Genomic DNA, 20,759 nt, shown 5'->3' on the forward strand with positions numbered 1-20,759 from the left:
GCCCGGATGAGACCAGTGCCCCCGCCCAATCCTTGCTCAATTTCAATAATACAGAGACAAGCAAATGGTTATGGAAACTTTCAAAATGCTGGTGAAAGATCCACAGTCCCTGATCTACAAGGGGTCGAAAATCATGTTTTTTCACAACTTTTTTGGGGCTGTGCTCCAAAAGAGGAAATCTTCTAATGAAGTAAAGAAGAGGCTGAGAGACTTGAGCATTCAATATTCTATTGGTACCCAGCAGTGTTGTGCCTCAACTGTGGATAATTTTGATTCAGCAGAGAAGGCACAGGATTTCCTAAATACTTTAAAATAGACTGGTTGGATCAAATACAATGGACAATAGTGTTTCCTTTGTTCTCTCTGTTGTTTACTTTATGTGCCTGGCTTTGTTCCTGTAATGTGTGGGGCTGTTTCTTCGTTCCTTTTCTTGTTATTTTTGCTAGTCCCTGTTACTTCCTTTTTTTGGTGAGGGGTGGTCATTTACTTTATTGACAACAAGCGGGGTTGATGTATGGGATGGATGGTTTGGATGCCCACCTTTAATTTCCATGTGTATAAGATATATGTTTTCTTTGTTTCCATTTTGCCTGAGTTTGGGGGGGCGGCTTCAGCCAGAAGATGCCATGGAGGTGTTAGTGAGTAGGGTGAGTGCCCCCTGTGGGCAAGGGGGCAAGTTTCCAGTTATTTGCCTTTTGTTTATTTTAGGAGTAGTTATTAGAATCTTTGCTTTGGTAGTGTTTGTAGTTGTAGTTTTTAGATTTTACGAATCTTTTCTTGCCTCCACTTGACGTATTATGAGTAGGGTTCTTCCCCTCAGGGAGTCACAGGCCGCTTTAGATGGTTATGTTCGTTTAGATGGTGCACCTGGAACATAAAGTGGAGTCACTCACCAGTTAAAAGAACATGCTCTTGAGTCTCAGAAAGGGGAAGGTTGATGTTTTTCTGCTACAAGAAACTCATTTGGATGATAAGGAGCATCCAAAGTTACAGCAGGGAGGGTTCGGCCAGGTGTTCTTCTCATCTTTTAATTGCAAAAGCAGAGGAGTGGCTATGCTAAAACAGAAGAATCTACCATTCCAGTTGATAGACCAAATTAAGGATGAATACGGGTGGTTTGTGATTCTCAAAGCCCGAATACATGGGGAGGAGTGCTGTGTTTTGAATGTGTACTGCCCCCCGGCACACCCTTCAAATTTTTAACTGATGCACTTCCAGGCCGATGGCCCTTGGAATGCGCCACACGATTATAGGGGGAGACTTCAACTGTCTTATGGATCCTGAGGTGGATAGGATGCCAAAGGGTCTTTCGGGCATCTCCCCATAATCAAAAACGTTGGTGAACCTATGTGGGGAATTGGGGTTGGTGGATGTTTGGAGGTGTCTTCAACCTAAGGAAAGGGATTTACTTTCTTCTGCAACCCGCACAAGTGCCACACAAGAATCAACATGTTTTTTGCCCTGGCGACCTTTTTGAATTAAGTACTAATCCGTTAGATCGGGCATATAGCCATTTCGACCATGCAGCAGTGTATTTGGAAGTTAAGATCGGGGTAATGGGATAAGTATGTGGCATTGGCGCATGGATCCTTTTCTCTTGAAAGACAGTAAGTTCATTGAGTATTTCACAAGGGAGTTTTAAGACCTTCTCGAATATTAATCCTGGTATGACCAGTCACCCATCAGTGCTCTGGGAGACTGCCAAAGCTTATTCAAGGGGTATAATTATCTCGTACTCAGTGACCTAGAAGAGACAGAGGAGAGAGCAACAGCATATACTTGAGGCCTGGTTGAAGGCAGCCGAGATGGTATATTTTGATTATGATTAGATTCCCTACAGTGTGGAAACAGGCCCTTCAGCCCAACAAGTCCACACCAACCCTCCGAAGAGTAACCCTCCCAGTCCCAACTCCCTCTGACTAATGCACCTAACAATATAGGCAATTTAGCATGTCCAATTCACCTGACCTGTACATCTTTGGACTGTGGGAGGAAACCGGAGTACCCGGAGGAAACCCACGCAGATACGGGGAGAATGTGCAAACTCCATACAGACACCGTCCGAGGCCAGGATCGAACCTGGGACCTGGTTCTGTGAGGTAGCAGTGCTAACCACTGAGCCACCATGTTCAAGGGGCTCAAGATTTTGACAGACCATCTGTGACTAAGTTACAGTTGATTACAGCATTCCAGGCTGCTATGGACTCCGTGCTCACCCAGACAGCAATAAGAGAGGTCTCCTTCATGAAGCAAAGATTATTTGAGCACGGTGATAAGCCAGGTCGATACTTGGCATATCTGGCCATGAAGAAAAGCATTCCTCAATCTATCATGTCCATTAGAGAGGGTACTGGTACTCCTAATCATTCGTGCAAAAAGATCAACGCAGCATTTAGGACATTTTATGTAGAGTTATACTGATTGGAGGGCTGTGAGAATGGGTTGGAAGAGGATGAAGTCCTTTTTTGAGAACTTGGATCTTCTACATACAACTTTGGTGCGGGCCTCCCTTTTGAATGCCCCTCCGACAACACAAGAGATACAGGAAGTGGCAAGGCAGCTCCAAAGTGGCAAAGTGTCTGGCCCGGATGGATACCCAAGCGAGTTTTATAAGGAGTATATAAACGTATTGGCTGAACCAATGTTGGGTATGTATAACCATTCATACAGTCAGGACTGCCTCCCACCCTCTCTCAGGGAAGCTAATATTTCCCTTATTCTTACGCGAGGGAAAGGTCCTGAGGACTGCGCCTCGTACAGACCCATCTCGCTGCTAAATGTGGATTTTAAAATTCTGTCTAAAACGTTAGCTTTGAGGCTGGTGAAGGTATTGCCCTCTATGTAAAGGAGGACCAGACTGGTTTCATTATGGGTCGCAGTTCCTCTAACAACATCAGAAGAGTGTTGAATATGGTCCAGGTGTGCCAGCAAAGGTTGATCCCGGGCTTGGTAGTCTCCCTAGGTGCGGGAAAAGTGTTTGATCAGGTGGAGACGCTGTACTTTTTTACTATCTTGGAACGGTTTGGTCTTGTGGGTGCCTTCACCAGGTGGGTGGCAGTGTTGTATAATGATCCCATGACAACGGTTCTTGCAGATGGCATAAAATCAGACAATTTTAGTATTGGTAGAGGCAGCCAACAAGGGTGCCCCTTTTCGCCGCTGCTGTTTACTTTAGTGATCAAACCACTGGTGGAGATTATTCGAAGGACCCCAAAAGAGCTGCCCCAGGAGTGGGAATAGGAGAGCATAAAATCATTCTCTATGCAGACAATGTCCTTCTCTTTCTGGCTAACCCAACAATGTCTGTTTCCCATTTAATACAAAATATTAATTTATTTGTCTCTTTCTTGGGATATAAAATTAATATTATGGAATTGGAGGCCATGCCCATGGGGTGGGGGGGGTGGTTTTTGGTAGTACCTGACCTTGAAGATTGAACCCGGTTTCCTTTTAGGTGGTCACAGGGAGGTTTCCTATATTTAGGTATTTTCATTACCTCCGCCTTTCACCAATTGTACAAAGCTAATTTCGTACAATTACTCGAGAAGATAAGACAAGCCCTTCAGCGTAGGGAGGGGCTACCAATATCCTGGTTGGATCGAATAGCTCTGATCAAAATGAATGTTCCCTCTGGTGCTACCTAGGCAAGCACTGCGGAGACTTAATGGTTGGCTTGGATCTTTCATTTGGCACCACAGGTGCCTCTTATTAAGTTTGCTAAGCTGCCGCTTCCACAGGGCATTGGTGGGGGGAAAGGAAAGGGTAGACCTCCCAGACTTCAAAAGGTATCAACTAAGTTCTTTATTGTCTTACGTGAATGATTGGGCTTGTCAGGATCCGAGGTCAATATTGAAGCCTCCCAGGCAAAACGTTACCTCATGATTCGCAATTTATGGTCAGGATGAGAATTGTTGTGGGTTATTGTAAAAATCCGATCGTCATTAACACAGTCAAAGTGTGAAGAATGATATGACAGAGGAGGGTAATTCACATAAGACCTCCTCACTCATCCCCATAGTAGAAATCAAGATGACAGTAATGCTGGAAAAGCACAGCAAGTCAGGCAGCAGCCGAGGAGCAGGAAAATCAACGTCTCAGGCAAAAGGCCTTCATGAGGAATGAGGCTGGGAACCTCGGGGGTGGAGAGATAAATGGGAGGGAGTGGGGCTGGGGACAAGGTAGCTGAGAGTGCAATAGGTGGATGGTGGTTGGGGTGAAGGTGATAGGTCGGAGAGAAGGGTAGAGCGAATGGAAAGGAAGATTGACAGGTGGGACAGGAAGATTGACATGTGGGTTAGGTTATGAGGATGATGCTGAGCTGGAAGGCTGGAACTGGGGTAAGCTGGGAGGAGGGGAAAATGAGGAAACTGATGAAGTCCACATTAATGCCTTTGGGTGGAAGGGTCCCGAGGTGAAAGATGAGGAGTTCTTCCTCCAGGCATCGGGTGGTGAGGGAGCGGCGGTGGAGGAGGCCCAGGACCTGCATGTCCTCGGCAGACTGGGAGGGGGAGTTGAAATGTTTGACCACGGGGCGGTGGGGTTGATTGGTGCGGGTGTCTCGGAGATGTTCTCTGAAGCGCTCTGCAAGTAGGCATCCAGTCTCCTCAATGTAGAGGAGACCGCATCGGGAGCAACGGATACATTAAATGACATATGTGGAAGTGTAGGTGAAGCTTTGATGGATGTGGAAGGCTCCTTTTGGGCCTTGGATGGAGGTCAGGGGGGAGGTATGGGTGCAGGTTTTGCAATTCCTGCAGTGGCAGAGGAAGATGCTGGGAGGGGAGGGTGGGCTGTTAAGGGGCATGGACCTGACCAGACAGTGGCAGAGGCAATGGTCTTTCCTCATGACCTGTCCCACCTGTCAATCTTCCTTCCCACTTATCCGCTCCATTCTCTCCGACCTATCACCTTTACCCCCACCACCATCCACCTATTGCACTCTCAGCTACCTTCTCCCCAGCCCCACCCCTTCCCATTTATCTCTCCACCCCCAAGGGTCCCAGCCTCACAACTGATGAAAGGCTTTTGCCTGAAACGTCGATTTTCCTGCTCCTTGGATGCTGCCTGACCTGTTGTGCTTTTCCATCACTACTCTAATTTTGACTCTAATCTCCAGCAACTGCAGTACCTACCTTCACCCATAGTAGGAATACTAGGATTTAAGCTGGGATCGATGGATTCTGGCTTTAGGTTATGGGAGTCTGGCGGAGTCTGCTGCTTGGGAGACCTATTTGAGGGGGAGGTCATGATGTCTTTTGATCAGCTGAGTCATAAATATGGGTTATCTAGTGGGGACCTCTTCTGTTATTGACAGATCAAGGACCTTATACAGAAAAGGACCACGCTATTGGTTCATCCCTCTTAGTCCGATGTGGAAAGGAGAATGTTTCAGTCCACAGGTACTCTCTTGATTAGTACCCTCTATCATTTACAGGGCGGGAGTGCCTCGGAAGATATTGAAAGGCTTTACAGAATCTGGAATCAAGAATTGGGAACAGAAATTTTGTCAGAAGTATGGGAGGATATCTGGGAGAATGTGAAAATGATTTTGATTTGTAATAAAATGCAGGCCATGCAACTAAAGATTCTCTACAGGGCCCATCTGGCACCAGAGCTGCTAGCAAAATTTTAAATAGTGCCCTAAATGTAAAACAGACATTGGTACTCTCACATGTTGCTTGTGGTTGTGCCATAAGATTCGTAGATATTGGGGCACCATACCAAATGTGTTGGAGGAGATCTTGGGGAGGTTAAGGCAAATCCAGTATCCCTCCTTCTGGGATCACCGAATATGCCTTCTCTAGATGAGCATGGGAAGAAACTGTTTATCATTCTTACATATTGCGCGAGGAAGAACATTCTGACGAGCTGGGTCTCAGAAAAACCACTCAGGCCTTTCGGGATGGCGTATGTTAGTGATGGAGTATGTTCCCCGAGACTTCCTTACAAGTATGGTGCACCAGAGAATGGAACTTTTTTATAGGACATGGCGGCACTTTTCTTTTAGATTAGATTAGATTCCCTACAAGTATGGAAAGAGGCCCTTCAGCCCAACAAGTCCACACCAACCCTCCGAAGAGCAACCCACTCAGACCCATTTCCCTACCCCACATTTACCTCCAACACTACGGGTAATTTAGCATGGCCAATTCACCTGACCTGCACATCTTTGGATTGTGGGAGGAAACCGGAACATCTGGAGAAAACCCACACAGACATGGGGAGAATGTGTAAACTCCACACAGAGAGTCGCCTGAGGCGTGAATTGAACCCAGATCCCTGGTGCTGTGAGGCAGCAGTGCTAACCACTGAGCCACCATGCAGCCCCCAGAGATAGTGGGGTTGTTGGTGGTGATCTTACAGGAATCACTAAATCAGGGAGGGTCTCAGAGGACTGAAAAATTGCTAACTTGTCACATCTATTTAAAAAGAGAGTTAGGCAAAAGACAGGAAAATTACAGGCCAATTTGCCTCACCTCAGTTGTGAGTAAGATCCTGGAATCCATTGTGAAGGATGAGATTTCTGAATACTTGCAAGTGTATGGAGAAATAGGGCTAAGTCAGCATGGTTTCATCAAGAGGAGGTCATGCCTGACAAATCTGCTAGAATGCTTAGAGGAAATATTGAGCAGGTTAGACCAAGGAGAGCCAGTGGATGTTGCCTACCTGGACTTCAAGAAGACCTTTGATAAGGAGCCACGCACAAGGCTACTGAGTAAGATAAGGACCCATGGTGTTAGAGGCAAGAGCATGGATAGAAGCTTGGATGTCTGGCAGGAAGCAGAGAGTGGGGATAAAAGGGTCCTTCTCGGAGTGGCAGCTGGTGACAAGTGGTGCTCTGCAAGGCTCAGTGTTGGGACAACATTTCCCTTTATACACTAACGATCTAGATGAAGGAACTGAGGGCATTCTAGTTAAGTTTGCAGGTGATACAAAGATAGGTAGAGAGGCAGATGGCATTGCGGAGTGGGGAGGCTGCAAAAGGATTTGGACAGATTAGGAGAGTGGGCAAAGAAGTGGCAGATGGAGTACAACTTGGGAAAGTGTGAGGTCATGCACTTTGGTAGGAAGAATAGAGGCATGGACTAATTTTTAAATGGGGAGAAAATTCAGCAATCTGAAGTGCAAAGAGACACAGGAGTTCTAGTCCAGGATTCTGTCGATGTAAACTTGCAGGTTGAGTCAGTAGTTAGAAAGGCAAATGCAATGATGGCATTTATTTTGAGAGGACTCGAATATAAAAGCAAAGATGTGCTCCTGAGGCTCCATAAAGCTCTGGTCAGGCCACATTTGGAGTATTGTGCACAGTTTTGGGCCCCATATCTCAGGAAGGATATACTGGCCCTGGAGCATGTTCAGAGGAGGTTCATGAGAGTGGTCCCAGGAATGAACAGTTTAACATTTGAGGAATATTTGAGGACTCAGAGCCTATACTTGATGGAGTTTGGAAGAATGAGGGGGGATCTAATTTAAACTTAGAGAATACTGAATGGCTTGGACAGAATGGATGTCGGGAAGATGTTTCCATTGGTAGGAGAGACTAGGACCTGAGGGCATAGCCTTAGAGTAAAGGGAAGATTTTTTAGAATGGGGATAAAGAGAAACTTCAGCCAGAGAGTGGTGAATCTGTGGAATTCACTGCCACAGAAGGCTGCAGAGGCCAGTTCATTGAGTATACTTAGGACTGAGATAGATAGGTTCTTGATTTTCAAGGAGATCAAGGGTTATGGGGAGAAAGCGGGAGAATGGGGTTGAGAAACTTACCAGCCATGATTGAATGGCAGAGCAGGCTCGATGGGGGAATGGCCTAATTTCTGCCCCTATGTCTTAAGATCTTATGGTCTGTATCTCTCTATTCCCTGCCCGTCCATGCATCTGTCTAAATGTCTCTTAAACTTTACTATTGTTTCTGCTTCTACCACCCCTGCCAGCAGATACCAAGCACCTGGCATCCTCTGTGTAAAATACTTACCTCACAAATCTCACTTAAACTTTTCTCCTGTCACCTATAAACCTATGCCTTATTGTAGTATTTAACATTTGACAGTTCTGAAGATGAGTCACTGGACCCAAATGTTAATTCTGCTTTCTCTCCACAGATGCTGCCAGACTTGTTGAGTTTTTCCAGCAATTTCAGTTATTGTTTCTGATTTCAAGTATCTGCAGTTCTTTCTGTTGTTTGACATCTTCACCCTGGGGGATAAAAAAAAACAACTATCCACCCTATCCATGCCTCCCATAATTATATGTTCTTCTATCAATCGCCCCACAGCCTCCAAAACTCTATTGAAAACAATGCAAGTTTCTTTGAATCACATAGACACAGACTTGACAGCCATATTGCTTAGGCCTTTGTATAGCCACTAGGACTGTATCTGGCAGGCCAGGGACCCTGAGAGAAAGAATCCCGAATAAATATGGGTATGTTAACTGATGCTCCCGATGATGGGAGCTTTGGTGGGGTGGCGCTGAGTGGTGTAAGTTGGGTTAGTTTATCTCAATTCAACCTCGTTTAATTTAACTTATTATGTCTAATTATGTATTGAATTGTAGTATAGGAAGATTGTTCTTTTTCTTTTGGTATTTTTGATTTGTTTTGTAAAGTAGAGTAGTACTTAATTATTGTTATTGTTGTGCCATAAGATTGTTATACTATCTCTTTTGTCATTTTATAATTTTGTAAAAAAATCAAGATCTTTTTCATTAATTAAACAAAAAGGAAATCTGATCCGGCCGACATGTAACTCTGGATCCACAGCAACATGGTTGACTCTTAACTGCTCTGAGCAATTGATGATTGATAATAAATGCTGACCTAGCCAATAATTCCTACATCCCATAGATAAATTTAAACAAAGGACAGGCATTCAGGATCCTGGATGTTATGAATAGGAGATGAGAATAAAAAAGTCTGGAAGCTTAGCTAAACCTATAAAAATATTACTTTGTCCTCACTCGGAGTGTTGTCTCCAACATTTGACATTACTATTGACCCACAAGGTATTGATGTGAGTTAGTCAAATGGTTTCTAGAATGAGGAATTGCAGTATGTGAAGAGAATGGAGGTACTGGGTTACCTCTCTTTGGAGTAGAAAAGGTTACAGAGAAACTTGATGAATGTGCTTAAAATCATGAAAGGTTTAAATAGACTCAATAAAGAGCTGGCATCTTTAAAGGTGGAAGAGTTGATAACAAAATGACATAAATTCAATGTGATTGGCAAAAGAACTAGAAGTGACATGAGGTAAAACGTTTTATGCAGTGGGTGGTTAGAATTTTGAATGCTCTGACTGATACTAATTCAACAGCAATCTTCAAAATGAAATGGCTACCTACAGAAAGGAGAAAAGATGTCAGGAATATGGGGAAAAAACAAAAACAAAGGCGTGTGGGCCTACCAAGATTGGTCTTCAAAAGAGTTGGTGCAGACTTGATGTGTTCAATGGTTTCCTCTCTTACTTGATGACTCTCAGTTAAAAGGCAGAGTGAGTCTGGACAGGGAGTTACAAAGGGACAGAGATAAATTGGGTAATGCAGGGAGGTTTTAAATCATCCATTCTAGATCTGAGAAAGATACAAAAGAATATTTTTTAATGGTGAGGGATTGGAGGATGGAGAAGCAGAATCATTAAAAGTTAGTGCACATATACATAAAAGTAATGAAGAAGTGGAATGAAATGTTGGCTTTCATATCAAGTGGGCTGGAGCTCAAAAATGAGGAACTAGCGTTAGATTCAGTTTCAGCTTCATGTTGGGCTTGGAAAGACACCAGGCCTGTTTCATTAGAATGATGCCAGAATTTACAAGATTAAGTTAGAAGGACTAGATAAGGAACCAACACATATTGTCCTAAGGTTTGATGGTTATTTCAATAATCCAGCCATGCTGTTGGAAATAATAAAGGTTTTTGATATATACAAAGAAACAAATTTGTCTGTTGGGAAAATTCAGAATACAAGCCATAATCTTGAATTTAGGTCTTTGCTTTTTGAAAGTGAAATCAGGAAACACTCTATTACACAAAATAAATGTGAAACTCATTCTTCCAAATGCAAAGAATGCTGGTCTAGGTTTTCAAGACTGAGGTATTTAGACCTTTGGTTCATATCAGTTTTAAGGTGTAAGGAACAAGGATAGGAAAATGGAGTTGACCAGCTATGATCTCACTGAATCTGGAACAAGCATGAAGAATAAATGACATTTTCCTGTTTCCTTGTTTCTCAGTAACTTTAATGAAATTGGACTCATTTAAATGAACAGAAAGAAATTTGATACTTGCCTAAACGTTCTACTGTTAGTATGCTGCAGCATATTTTTCTAGGCCAAATTATTTATTGCAATGTCAGTGAAACCGAAATAGTAAACACTTCCACCTAGTGTACGTAAAAAATTACTACATGATTTTCCAACACACAGACATAGAGGAGTCCTGTTCCCCAAGTTATGTTATAATCTTGGAAATTATACAACAAATTCCTAGATTGTTGGTAGTGGAATTCACTGATGTGGCCTGTTAATATTGGAACTTGATGAAGTAATGCATCAATAATAGAATTTCATTATAGGGCCTGAACATTTAAAGACCAGTGTACTAAGGCTGAGTTGAAGGAAGGACCACAGAGATAATCTATATACGAACCCAAAAAACACATGGGCAGACCTTAATAAATACTTTTTGTCAGTCTTAACAACAGTAAAGTGCAATACAGGCATAGACATCAGAGTGGAGGACAGTGAAATATTAGAATAAATTAAATAAAAGAGAGGATACCAGTGAGTTTAGCAGTAACAAATCCACAGGCTTAGAACAAAGAATAAAGAACATTTACAGCCCAGGAACAGGCCCTTCGGCCCTCCAAGCCTGAGCCGATCCAAATGTATTGTCTAAACCTGTCGGTCAATTCCTAAGCATCTGTATCCCTCTACTCCCCACCTACTCAGACACATCTTAAGTAAATCTACCGTGCCTGCCTCTACCACCTCTGCTGACAACACATTCCATTAACCCACCACCCTCTGTGTGAAGTACTTGCTGCGTGTATCCCTCTTAAACTTTCCACCTCTCACCTTGAAAGCGTGTCCTCTCGTTATTGAATCCTTCACCCTGGGAAAAAGCTTGTCTCTATCCACCCTGTCTATACCCTTCATGATTTTATAAACCTCAATCAGGTCCCCCCTCAATCTCCTTTTTTCTAATGAAAATAAACATAACCTTCTCAACCTTTCTTCATAACTTAGACAAGACGTATACCAGGGTGTTGAGGGAGACCAAGGAGGAGATATCAGTGGAATTGTAAAGTTTTTTAGAGCAAGGAAAGAAACCCTTCAACCCATTGTGTGTATGCCTGTCATCAAGCATCCATCTACCTAATCCCATTTTCCAGTTTTGGCCTATAATCTTGTATGGTCTAGCATTTCAAATGTTCATCTAAGTATTCTTAAATATCTTGAAAAATTGTCCTTAAAGTCTTGACGGTCTGAGCTATGAAGAAGATTTGGATAGCTGGGGTTGTTTTCCTTAGAGCATTGAAATTTGAGAGGGGACCTGAGAGATATCTAGTATTCTGAGGGGCATAGAAAGGATGGATAGGAAGGCACTCTGTCCATTAGTACAGGGGTCAATAACCAGGGAGCATATTTTAAGATATGAGGAGGAAAGCTAAGAATAGAGTTGAGGAGAGATGTTTTGGACATTCACTTGTGTTGACATAGCCTGTAGAGCTTTGGTCCACAGCTGGGTAATAGGATTAGTGTTGTTAGATCTTTGCTGACTGGTGTGAATATGAGTGATCTCTTTTTGTGCTTTAAACACCAAGGAGTCTAAGAGGATACAAAAGAAGGCAGAGTTGGAGAACACAGAGTCTGACAGGGGTTACAGAACAATAAGTTTCATAGCTAGGGAGAGGTTAGGCCAGAAAGGACCTAAACAGTAAGATGAGAGTTTGAAATTGGAGCAATAGGCAACTGAGTACAATGAAGGTCAGCAAAGGCAGTCTGATGCATGTATTTAATGAAGCATTAAGTTCAACTTAGTAACTTTAACTTGCCATGTTTTCTTGCATTTGAAGTATACTGAAAATTTCCAAAAACATTTTACTCTGATTCAAGTTCTTTTTCATATTTTTTTTTTAAATGCAGTAACAATAGAGGAGCTGTAAGAGGGATGGAGAAAAATATTTTTTTAGCATTATACCAGTTTACAATTTGCAGTAATTATGCATATGACATGAGATGCTTTTGCAGGCTTCATAGGTGCTGGGTGCAACATTGAGGCCATGCTAAATTAGTTTGACTTATTATTGAGTAGGGCCACACAACAGATTGATGCCTGGATTTGTAATTTATGTTCTCCAGTTTCTGAGATGCTGAACTCTTGTTGCTAATTCCAATAATCACTTTGCTGCAGCAAAACTTAATCATTGAAATTTGGTTCAATTGGTAGCCTTCCTTCTCCTGGATCAGAAAGTTAAGAGATCGACTTCAGAATCCAAACTGTCATTTCAAAGCACCATTTGGGGCCTTCCACATTGTCAGTAGAGCTGTCTTTCGCCTGAGCTATTAAAACAATCCTTCAGATTGAAATTGAAGGACATGGAGCCGATCTTCTGTTTTAGTAAAGGAGAAAACCAGTAGCGAAGCAGTTGATGATCATACACTCCACTGAGTTTCTTTTCCATTGAAACCTTGGCCACTCAACATCATCTAAAACAGAATAACTGGTCATTCAGCTCATTGTTGTTCTCGAGGTACCAGTGGGTTAGAATTTTTGTTCCACTCGTGTTTCCAGCAGAAATAACTGGAAAGTAAGTCATTACACAAACTGAAAACTTGGAAAACTTTTGAATTGTACAATATAATTTTTATTTGTTACTAATTGCTGATTAAACAGCAGGGAAGAATTTACTAGTTTAAGTGGATTCCACGCAAGGCAGTGAAAGCTTTTCACTATCTCTACAAACTGTATAAGGTAATGAGGAAGAATACGTTTGAGGAAATGTACTTTAAATGGAAATTAACTTAGAACATTGAAGATATTAAATTATACTTAATGCTTCATTTAAAGTTTATACAATATGCCTGATTTTGCTGTGGTAGTTAATAGTCTCTGCATTTGTTAAGACTTATCTTTGCATCTTCAGGTTTTTATATATATGCCTGGTAAATTGCTGAAAATATAAGTTAATTAGTTGAAAGCAAAACTGAGTGAACAGGGGAAAATGTGTGCATTAACTTCATCAACCTGAAGGATTGTGAAATTAACAGTGCAACGACTGACAAAAATGTATCAATTCTCACAGTTGAATTCAATATCAAATCAGCTACAGAAAGAAATGTAAAAAGAGTAGAAAAAGATTTGATTAATGGAGATCAGGAAAAAAGGAGACTGAAAGGAAGTAAAAGTAAACTTTCACTTTTAAAAATCTCCACAAACAGTTAAAATGTTATTTATATTTGTAGACATTTTCTAATCAACCTGTTCAAAGATGTTAGTAAGTACTACTGGAGCAGTTAGGACTTGAACTCAGGGCTCCTGGCTCTGAGATAGGGACAGCACCTGTACTCCACAAGAACCCTTGATGTACTTATCATTAATTTTCAATACCTCTGAGATTGATTGACAGCAATTAACACATCATGTTTTGAAAAGGGTACGCAGAATTGACAGCGGCCTGTTCAGTTCATGTCTACTTGACAAATTTCCCACCATTGTAGAAATGAGGCTGATGATTAAATACTTGTGTTTTAACAAAGTCAGCAGTGGATGTGCAACTTAGGCAGCAGCTCTGGAGTTCTAAGTTTAATTGCAAAATTGCTTCTTGCCTGAAATTGCTGTACCATTGCAGATAAATAATGATGGTATCATTAGTATCACCATTATTTTGATAACTCATGGTCTGACACTGTCAATATTAGACTCATAGAGTCATAGAGATATACAGCGCGGAAACAGACCCTTCGGTCCAACTTGTCCATGCCGACCAGATAGCCCAATTCAATCTAGTTCCACCTACCAGCACCCGGCCCATATCCCCCCAGACCCTTCCTATTCATATAACCATCCAGATGCCGTTTAAATGTTGCAATTGTACTAACCTCCACCACTCCCCCTGGCAGCTCATTCCATACACATACCACCCTCTTTTAAAAAAGCTGCCCCTCAGGTCTCTTTTATATCTTTCCTCTCTCACCCTAGTGAGAGTTCCTCTAGTTCTGAACTCACCCACCCCAGGGAAAAGACTTTGTCTGTTTATCCTATCCATGCCCCTCATGATTTTATAAACCTCTATAAGGTCATCCCTCAGCCTCCGACACTCCAGGGAAAACAGCCCAGCCTATTGAACCTCTCCCTGTAGCTCAAATCCTCCAACCCTGGCAACATCCTTGTAAATCTTTTCTGAACCCTTTCAAGTTTCACAACATCTTTGCGATAGGAAGACCAGAAATACATGCAATATTCAAAACATGGCCTAACCAATGTCCTATACAGCCGCAACATGGCCTCCCAACTCCTGTACTCAATACTTTGATTAATAAGCATATCAAGTGCCCTCTTCACTATCCTATCTACCTGTGACTCCACTTTCAAGGAGCTATGAACCTGCACTCCAAGGTCTTTGTTCAGCAACACTCCCTAGTACCTTACTATTAAGTGTATAAGTCCTTCTAAGATTTGCTTTCCCAAAATGCAGCACCGTGCATTTATCTAAATTAAACTCCATCTCCCACTTCTTAGCCCATTGACCCATCTGATCATCTTCCCTCACTCTCTCTCACTCATACTAAACCCCAAACTATTCATTCTGCAGGTCTGCTGCACTGCTTGCCTTCTCTCACTCAGCACACTTTTCCTCCACCTGCACTTCAAGCTGTCACATCCATTTTCATCTCATTCCATCTCTACCCTAGTCTCACTGAGGGAGGAAAAGGCCCACAGTTGGGTGGAGATAACCAAGTTAGGTAATTGGGCACCTAACATGCATCTCCTCACCTCCTACTGTACTGTGCCTGTGCCTCTGGTGATGCTGAAACCTCCATATCAAGACAACTAAAGAAAAATCTTGTCCATCGTTGTACTGCACTCCCATTACTGCCATTGCCACTGTGAATGTATTCCTTACACGTTCAGATCGCTACCTTATTCCGCAACTCATTCTCTCTTTTGCCTCCTGCAGGTACCAGTGGAATCCGCTGTGTCCTCCTTCGAAAGAGTAGACCCACAAGACATTACGTCCTTCCCCAGCTCTGAGAAAGAAGACATCGATCTCTCAGTACTGGTAATTCTATCCCCTGCACCCTTCCTGTGCTCAGATACTGACCACTCTGTGGGTACTGTAGTTAGATTAGAGTCAGGGCATGTGTAGGTGAGCACCACAGTTGGTCAAGGGAGAAATGCCCCAGGCCACCAGCACTCAGAGTACTGCTGGAGCTCGGGCATCTGCTCAGCCCCACACAGGAGAAGGCTGCTTGGAGTCGACCATCAGGGACTTAATGTAAATCCACAGTTAAAAGCAAGGGCAGCAGCTAGGTTTATTTAGAGGCACAGGGCAAATTTATTCAAAGGGTGGAGGATTCCACCTGCACTGTTTGTATCCTGATACCTCTGGCAAGGGAGTGTCCTCCATAAAGAGGTTGGCAGCTGCCATGGTCAGGTCCAGCACAGTCAACAGTCTGCTGGATATTGACACTGACCTGCACTTCAATCAAATGCATCATCCACCATCAATCCAGGGGCTTGGATATGATCAGTTAGCCATTTGAAACAGACAGGGTGTGGGAGGCTATAACTCTACAGTCTGGGGAGAGGGCATGGTCAGTCTTACAGATCTAATTCAACCAGTTCAGTGAGTAGTCAATCACCAGCCAAGGCTGTCTCTTGTGGCTGGTCAGGGGTTGTACCACACTCAGTCCTGGGGTCTGTCCACTATAAGTCAAAGTGATTTAACAGGTGCCATAGCTGTGGAAGGGAAGCTGAGGAACTCAATTTGGAGGCAGCTTGCTAGGATGTTGAGAGGACTATATGTGAGATTAGCTAGAATGGAATGCTAATGCATGCAAATAGGCATCATCAGTCAAATTCTCACCTCACTGCTCAAATTAGTTTCTGCTAATTAAACCTGATTTGAAACATCCAAACTAACTTCACATCAAAGCCACTGGTGCTAGGATGAAAGTTTTTTCTTGTTTTACACTGATTTAGCACAAATAGTTTAAATAGCAGAAATAGAATTTGTATGATAATAGTATCAATAACAAAAACCAGAAACAATATTTTAAGTTTTGTTGAGGAAAGGAGTGACTATGAAAGATTATAGACTGATAACTCTATTTCACATTTATAAAGTTAGTCATAAATTAATAATGTGTTGAATCATTTTTACTGACAATGTCGATTTTGCTATCTCTATTCATATGACCTGGCCATAAGCAGATTCTTTTCCCTGTTTTTAAACAATGTTTTTTTTCATTCCATCATGGGATGTGGGCACCAGTGGCAGGCCTACATTTGTTCTCATCCCTAATTACCCAGAGGGCAGTTAAAAGTTGGTTGCTATGAATCTGGAGTCACATGTAGGCCAGATTAGGTAAGGATAATAGCTTCCCACCATGTAGATGGGTTTTTCCAACAATCAACGTTGGATTTGTGGTCATCTTTCATTGCTTAATTCCAGATGTTTTAAAAATTCAAATTCTGGTATCTACCATCGTCGGATTCCATCCCTGATCCCCAGTACATTACCTGGGTCTCTGGATTAACAGTTCCATTGCACCACCTCCCCACATTAGCCCCATTATGTCTGCTCCCTCTATTTGAGGGCTCTGACCTTATAAGGACCACAACAGCACTTGTAAGGGAAATAGAAGTATGGTTTATTTCATACATTCTTTTGCCCAGGGGAATATTCTGCAAAATAGGCATGTGTGGACCCATAAAAGGAGAGAGATCAAACTAGAACGAATAGTGGAATCATTCAATTAGTAACAACTTTAGTACAAAATAACTTAAAGATACTGTCTTATCCTTGATTTTAAGATCAAGTTCAAAACCCAAAACTGGAGTTAAAAGTCTGAATTCCTGTGTTGGGCTGTTGGCTAGTTGGCTCACCAGTAGTTCAACAGTTGTAGACCACTTCTTTGTTTTAAAAATCTCTACATATCTCCACCGAGAATTAGTTTTGCTGAGATGTGATTTCTGCTTCACTGATTTGATGAGCAAACGTTGCCAAGAGCACATATACTGGTCATTGGCTGAAATTTACAGGCCAGAGACTTTTCAAACAGTGACAATTGGGGATTTTGATGTTGTCAGTACATGTTTTATGTAGTGGCATTGACCCCTTTGACTGTTTGCTATTTTGAAAGTTATGGTTAAAAGGGTTCAGTTTATCAGAGTCTTGTTGGGGTGAGAAGAGGTGGTGAGGAAGTGGTTACTATCAAGACAAAGGCTTACATTGCAGTTGAACAAATATCCATGGTTCATTCCTGAGGTTAAATGGACGATTACTCATTTGCTATTCTTTTGTGCAAGATGTGTTAGCAGGCTATAATAGTTAACATTCCAGACTCTTCAGGAATTACATGAGGTGTAGATTATCTGGCTGACATTGACTTCTGAGAATCTTCTGGAACACTGCTGGTAAATCCAATCATAGATTACAGCAGCCATCTTTGTTTACCTGTTTAATGTGTTTTTAATATATATATAGATATGTTTGCAGTTGTTTATGTAATCTGTTCATGACGTTCACTTTGTTACATTAACTTTTCAAATTCATTAAATCTTTATTGTCTATTTATTGCATACACTAATCAAAGTGTAGTGTTCACGTGTTTTAAAAATTCACTTGAGTGATTTTTTTTCGAGCTTCAATAATGCCAACTTCACCGTCACCCTACAAGTGTGTTTGAACTTCTCTTCTACTTTCTTAAACGCACAAATGTTGAAATTTTATTTTTGAACATTAGATGCCCTGCAATACACCACTGAAGTAGGAACTATTTGTCTTTGGACCATTGAGTCTGGTCAGTAGACATAAGCACTGTGCACTATTCAATCCTGAACATGCCCAACATCAATATGGGCATATCCCTGCATTACAGTCAATCAGGAACCTTAGGTGTTTGTTTACTTTTCCTAATAGTAAGAAGGGCAATGGTACTGAACCTCTATCTCTACTCCAGCTGAGGTCAGCTAACTCAACAAAATCTGGGGATGAAACGTTTTCTTAACTTCATTCTTCCTTGGGATGTTGGTGTCACTGGCAAGGTCAGCAGCCAGTTCCCATCCCTAATTGCCTTTGAATGAAATGGCTTGCTCAGCCATTTCAGAGGCTGGTTAAGAGTAAAGCACACATAGAATGGCAGATTTCCTTCCTGAAAAGAGATTAGTAAATCGGATGGGTTTTTACATCAATATGGATAGTTGCCATGATTAGCACATGACTTTATTTTATTTGAATTTGAAGTCCATCTGCTGTTATGTGAGATTTGATCCCATGGCCCCAGAATATTACAGTACTCTGATCCCCTTGGATTATTTGTTCACTGACATTACTACTATATCACAAGTGCTGCAAAACCTGGCAGCTATCTGCTCACCATCACAATATGGCGTGCTTGACATTGAACCATTGGAAAGAACCAATGCAATAGAATTACAGACATTGAGAGTGTTTGAGCAGTGAAATTTCACATATTGTTGTGTGTCTTTGACAAAAAAAAATTCCTGAAGAAGGGCTCATGCCTGAAACGTCGATTCTCCTGCTCCTTGGATGCTGCCTGACCTGCTGCGCTTTTCCAGCAACACATTTTCAGCTCTGATCTCCAGCATCTGCAGTCCTCACTTTCCCCTCTTTGACAAAAAAATCCAAAGGTGAAACAAATAAACATATGTAAGTATTTGTATTTTACACTGGGAGAGGGGTCCATTGTCAATGTCAAAGTTGGGGGTGAGCCCAGCAGTGAGTGGGCAACTTACTCACAACCAGGTCTTCTGCTCAATGCAGGGGAGAAGTCCAGAGCTTCACAGTACATTTGGGAGGCCCTTCTGATGGATGGTGTGTGGTCAATCAGGACGCACATGCCTCCATTTCCCCAACGCCCCACACATCACTCCCAGCCTGGCCAAGATGCTGCCAGATTTCACCTGCTGGCTTAGATACTTGATGATGGTCTCCCCATTGCATGCAAAATCCCAATACTCCCGGAGGAGTCCTTAGTTGGCTACATAAGACTCTCAATTAGCCCATCCTAGGACTTTCCTTTCAGGAGTAAAATACTCAGGGGGTGATTGGCATTTGGAACATGGGCAAGATGCCACTATCATGCTCTCCATTGCTCCTCCCCTTCAATCCTTCAACCAAACCAATGCCCTGTTGGAATGCAAATATTTAAAGTGGAATGAGATTATTTTAAAAAAAGCAAAGGGATGGTGAGGTCAACCCTGCAGTCAGAGAATGTTTGCAACTGACTGCATACAGAATGAAACTCCACTGGCAAGCAATGATTTATCATGTAATGTAATGACGTTACTCAGTGACACTATTGGAAGCTGGTTTTTCTAAATATCTCTCAGAGGAACACTATTTCTGTTGGCGTGAAGCAAGGTTATCACATTGAGTCAGGACTTGCTAACAAAAGGTGGTGAGATTAATGCACATGTTGTTATTAGTATGTGGAAAATCCATCAACTTGTGGTAGGGAAAAGTTACACCATGAGTTGGAAATCATCACAAATCGCTGAATGATTTTGTGCTGTTCTGTGTTGGCTCGCACAAATGACAGCTTTCTATAAATCACCAGGTGAGTTTCAGTACCAAAACAGAAACTGCTGGAAAATCTCAGCAGGTGTGGCAGCAACTGTGGAGAGAAATCAGATTTCCAGCATTTGCAGTTCTTTTGGTTTTATATTAGATGAGTTTCAGTAAATTGCCATTGAAAATTAGAGCTGGTATTTCACTTCGCAACATTTTAACAATGGAATGTATGTTCCTGCAATGACGTTTAGACAATTCTGTTACAGAATGGGAAAAACTGAAGCTGTAGAGTCTCCTGTAAATAAATCCAAGAAGTTTTCGAAATGTTTGTTTCTTTTTCAAACTTTTCTTTTTTTTTTCAAACCCCCTCTGAAGTGATTGATTTTTTTTGAGTTCCCCATATTCCTTCTCCAGGTTTACTGTTTCTTTCTGTATTCTTAATTGTGTCAAGGAAATTCACTATCTGTGTCATTGTTCACCAAATGCCCTGTTCATTTTATCAAGTTGTATTTGCAGCAATTTGTGACACCAAAGTGCTTGGAGCTGAAAGATGAGGCACTCAGCACTAGATGCCCTCCTTCAGCAAATGCTGTTGCTATTTCCGCTGGGACATCAAATATCATTAATAAGAATAATCTGTTTTCAACTGTTGGTTTGGTTGTACTGCATTCTTGAGCTGAAAAATGTGTTGCTGGAAAAGCGCAGCAGGTCAGGCAGCATCCAAGGAGCAGGAGAATCGACATTTCGGGCATAAGCCCTTCTCTCAGAATGAGGAAGGTGTGCCAAGAATGCTAAGATAAAAGGTAGGGAGGAGGGACTTGGGGGAGGGGCGTTGGGAATGCGATAGGTGGAAGGAGGTTAAGGTGAGGGTGATAGGCCGGAGAGAGGGTGGGGGCGGAGAGGTCGGGAAGAAGATTGCAGGTCAAGAAGGCGGTACTGAGTCCGAGGGTTGGGACTGAGATAAGGTGGGAGGAGGGGAAATGAGGAAGCTGGAGAAATCTGCAT

This window comes from Chiloscyllium plagiosum, chromosome 16 (assembly GCF_004010195.1).
Source record: "Chiloscyllium plagiosum isolate BGI_BamShark_2017 chromosome 16, ASM401019v2, whole genome shotgun sequence".
NCBI classification, from domain to species: Eukaryota; Metazoa; Chordata; class Chondrichthyes; order Orectolobiformes; family Hemiscylliidae; genus Chiloscyllium; species Chiloscyllium plagiosum.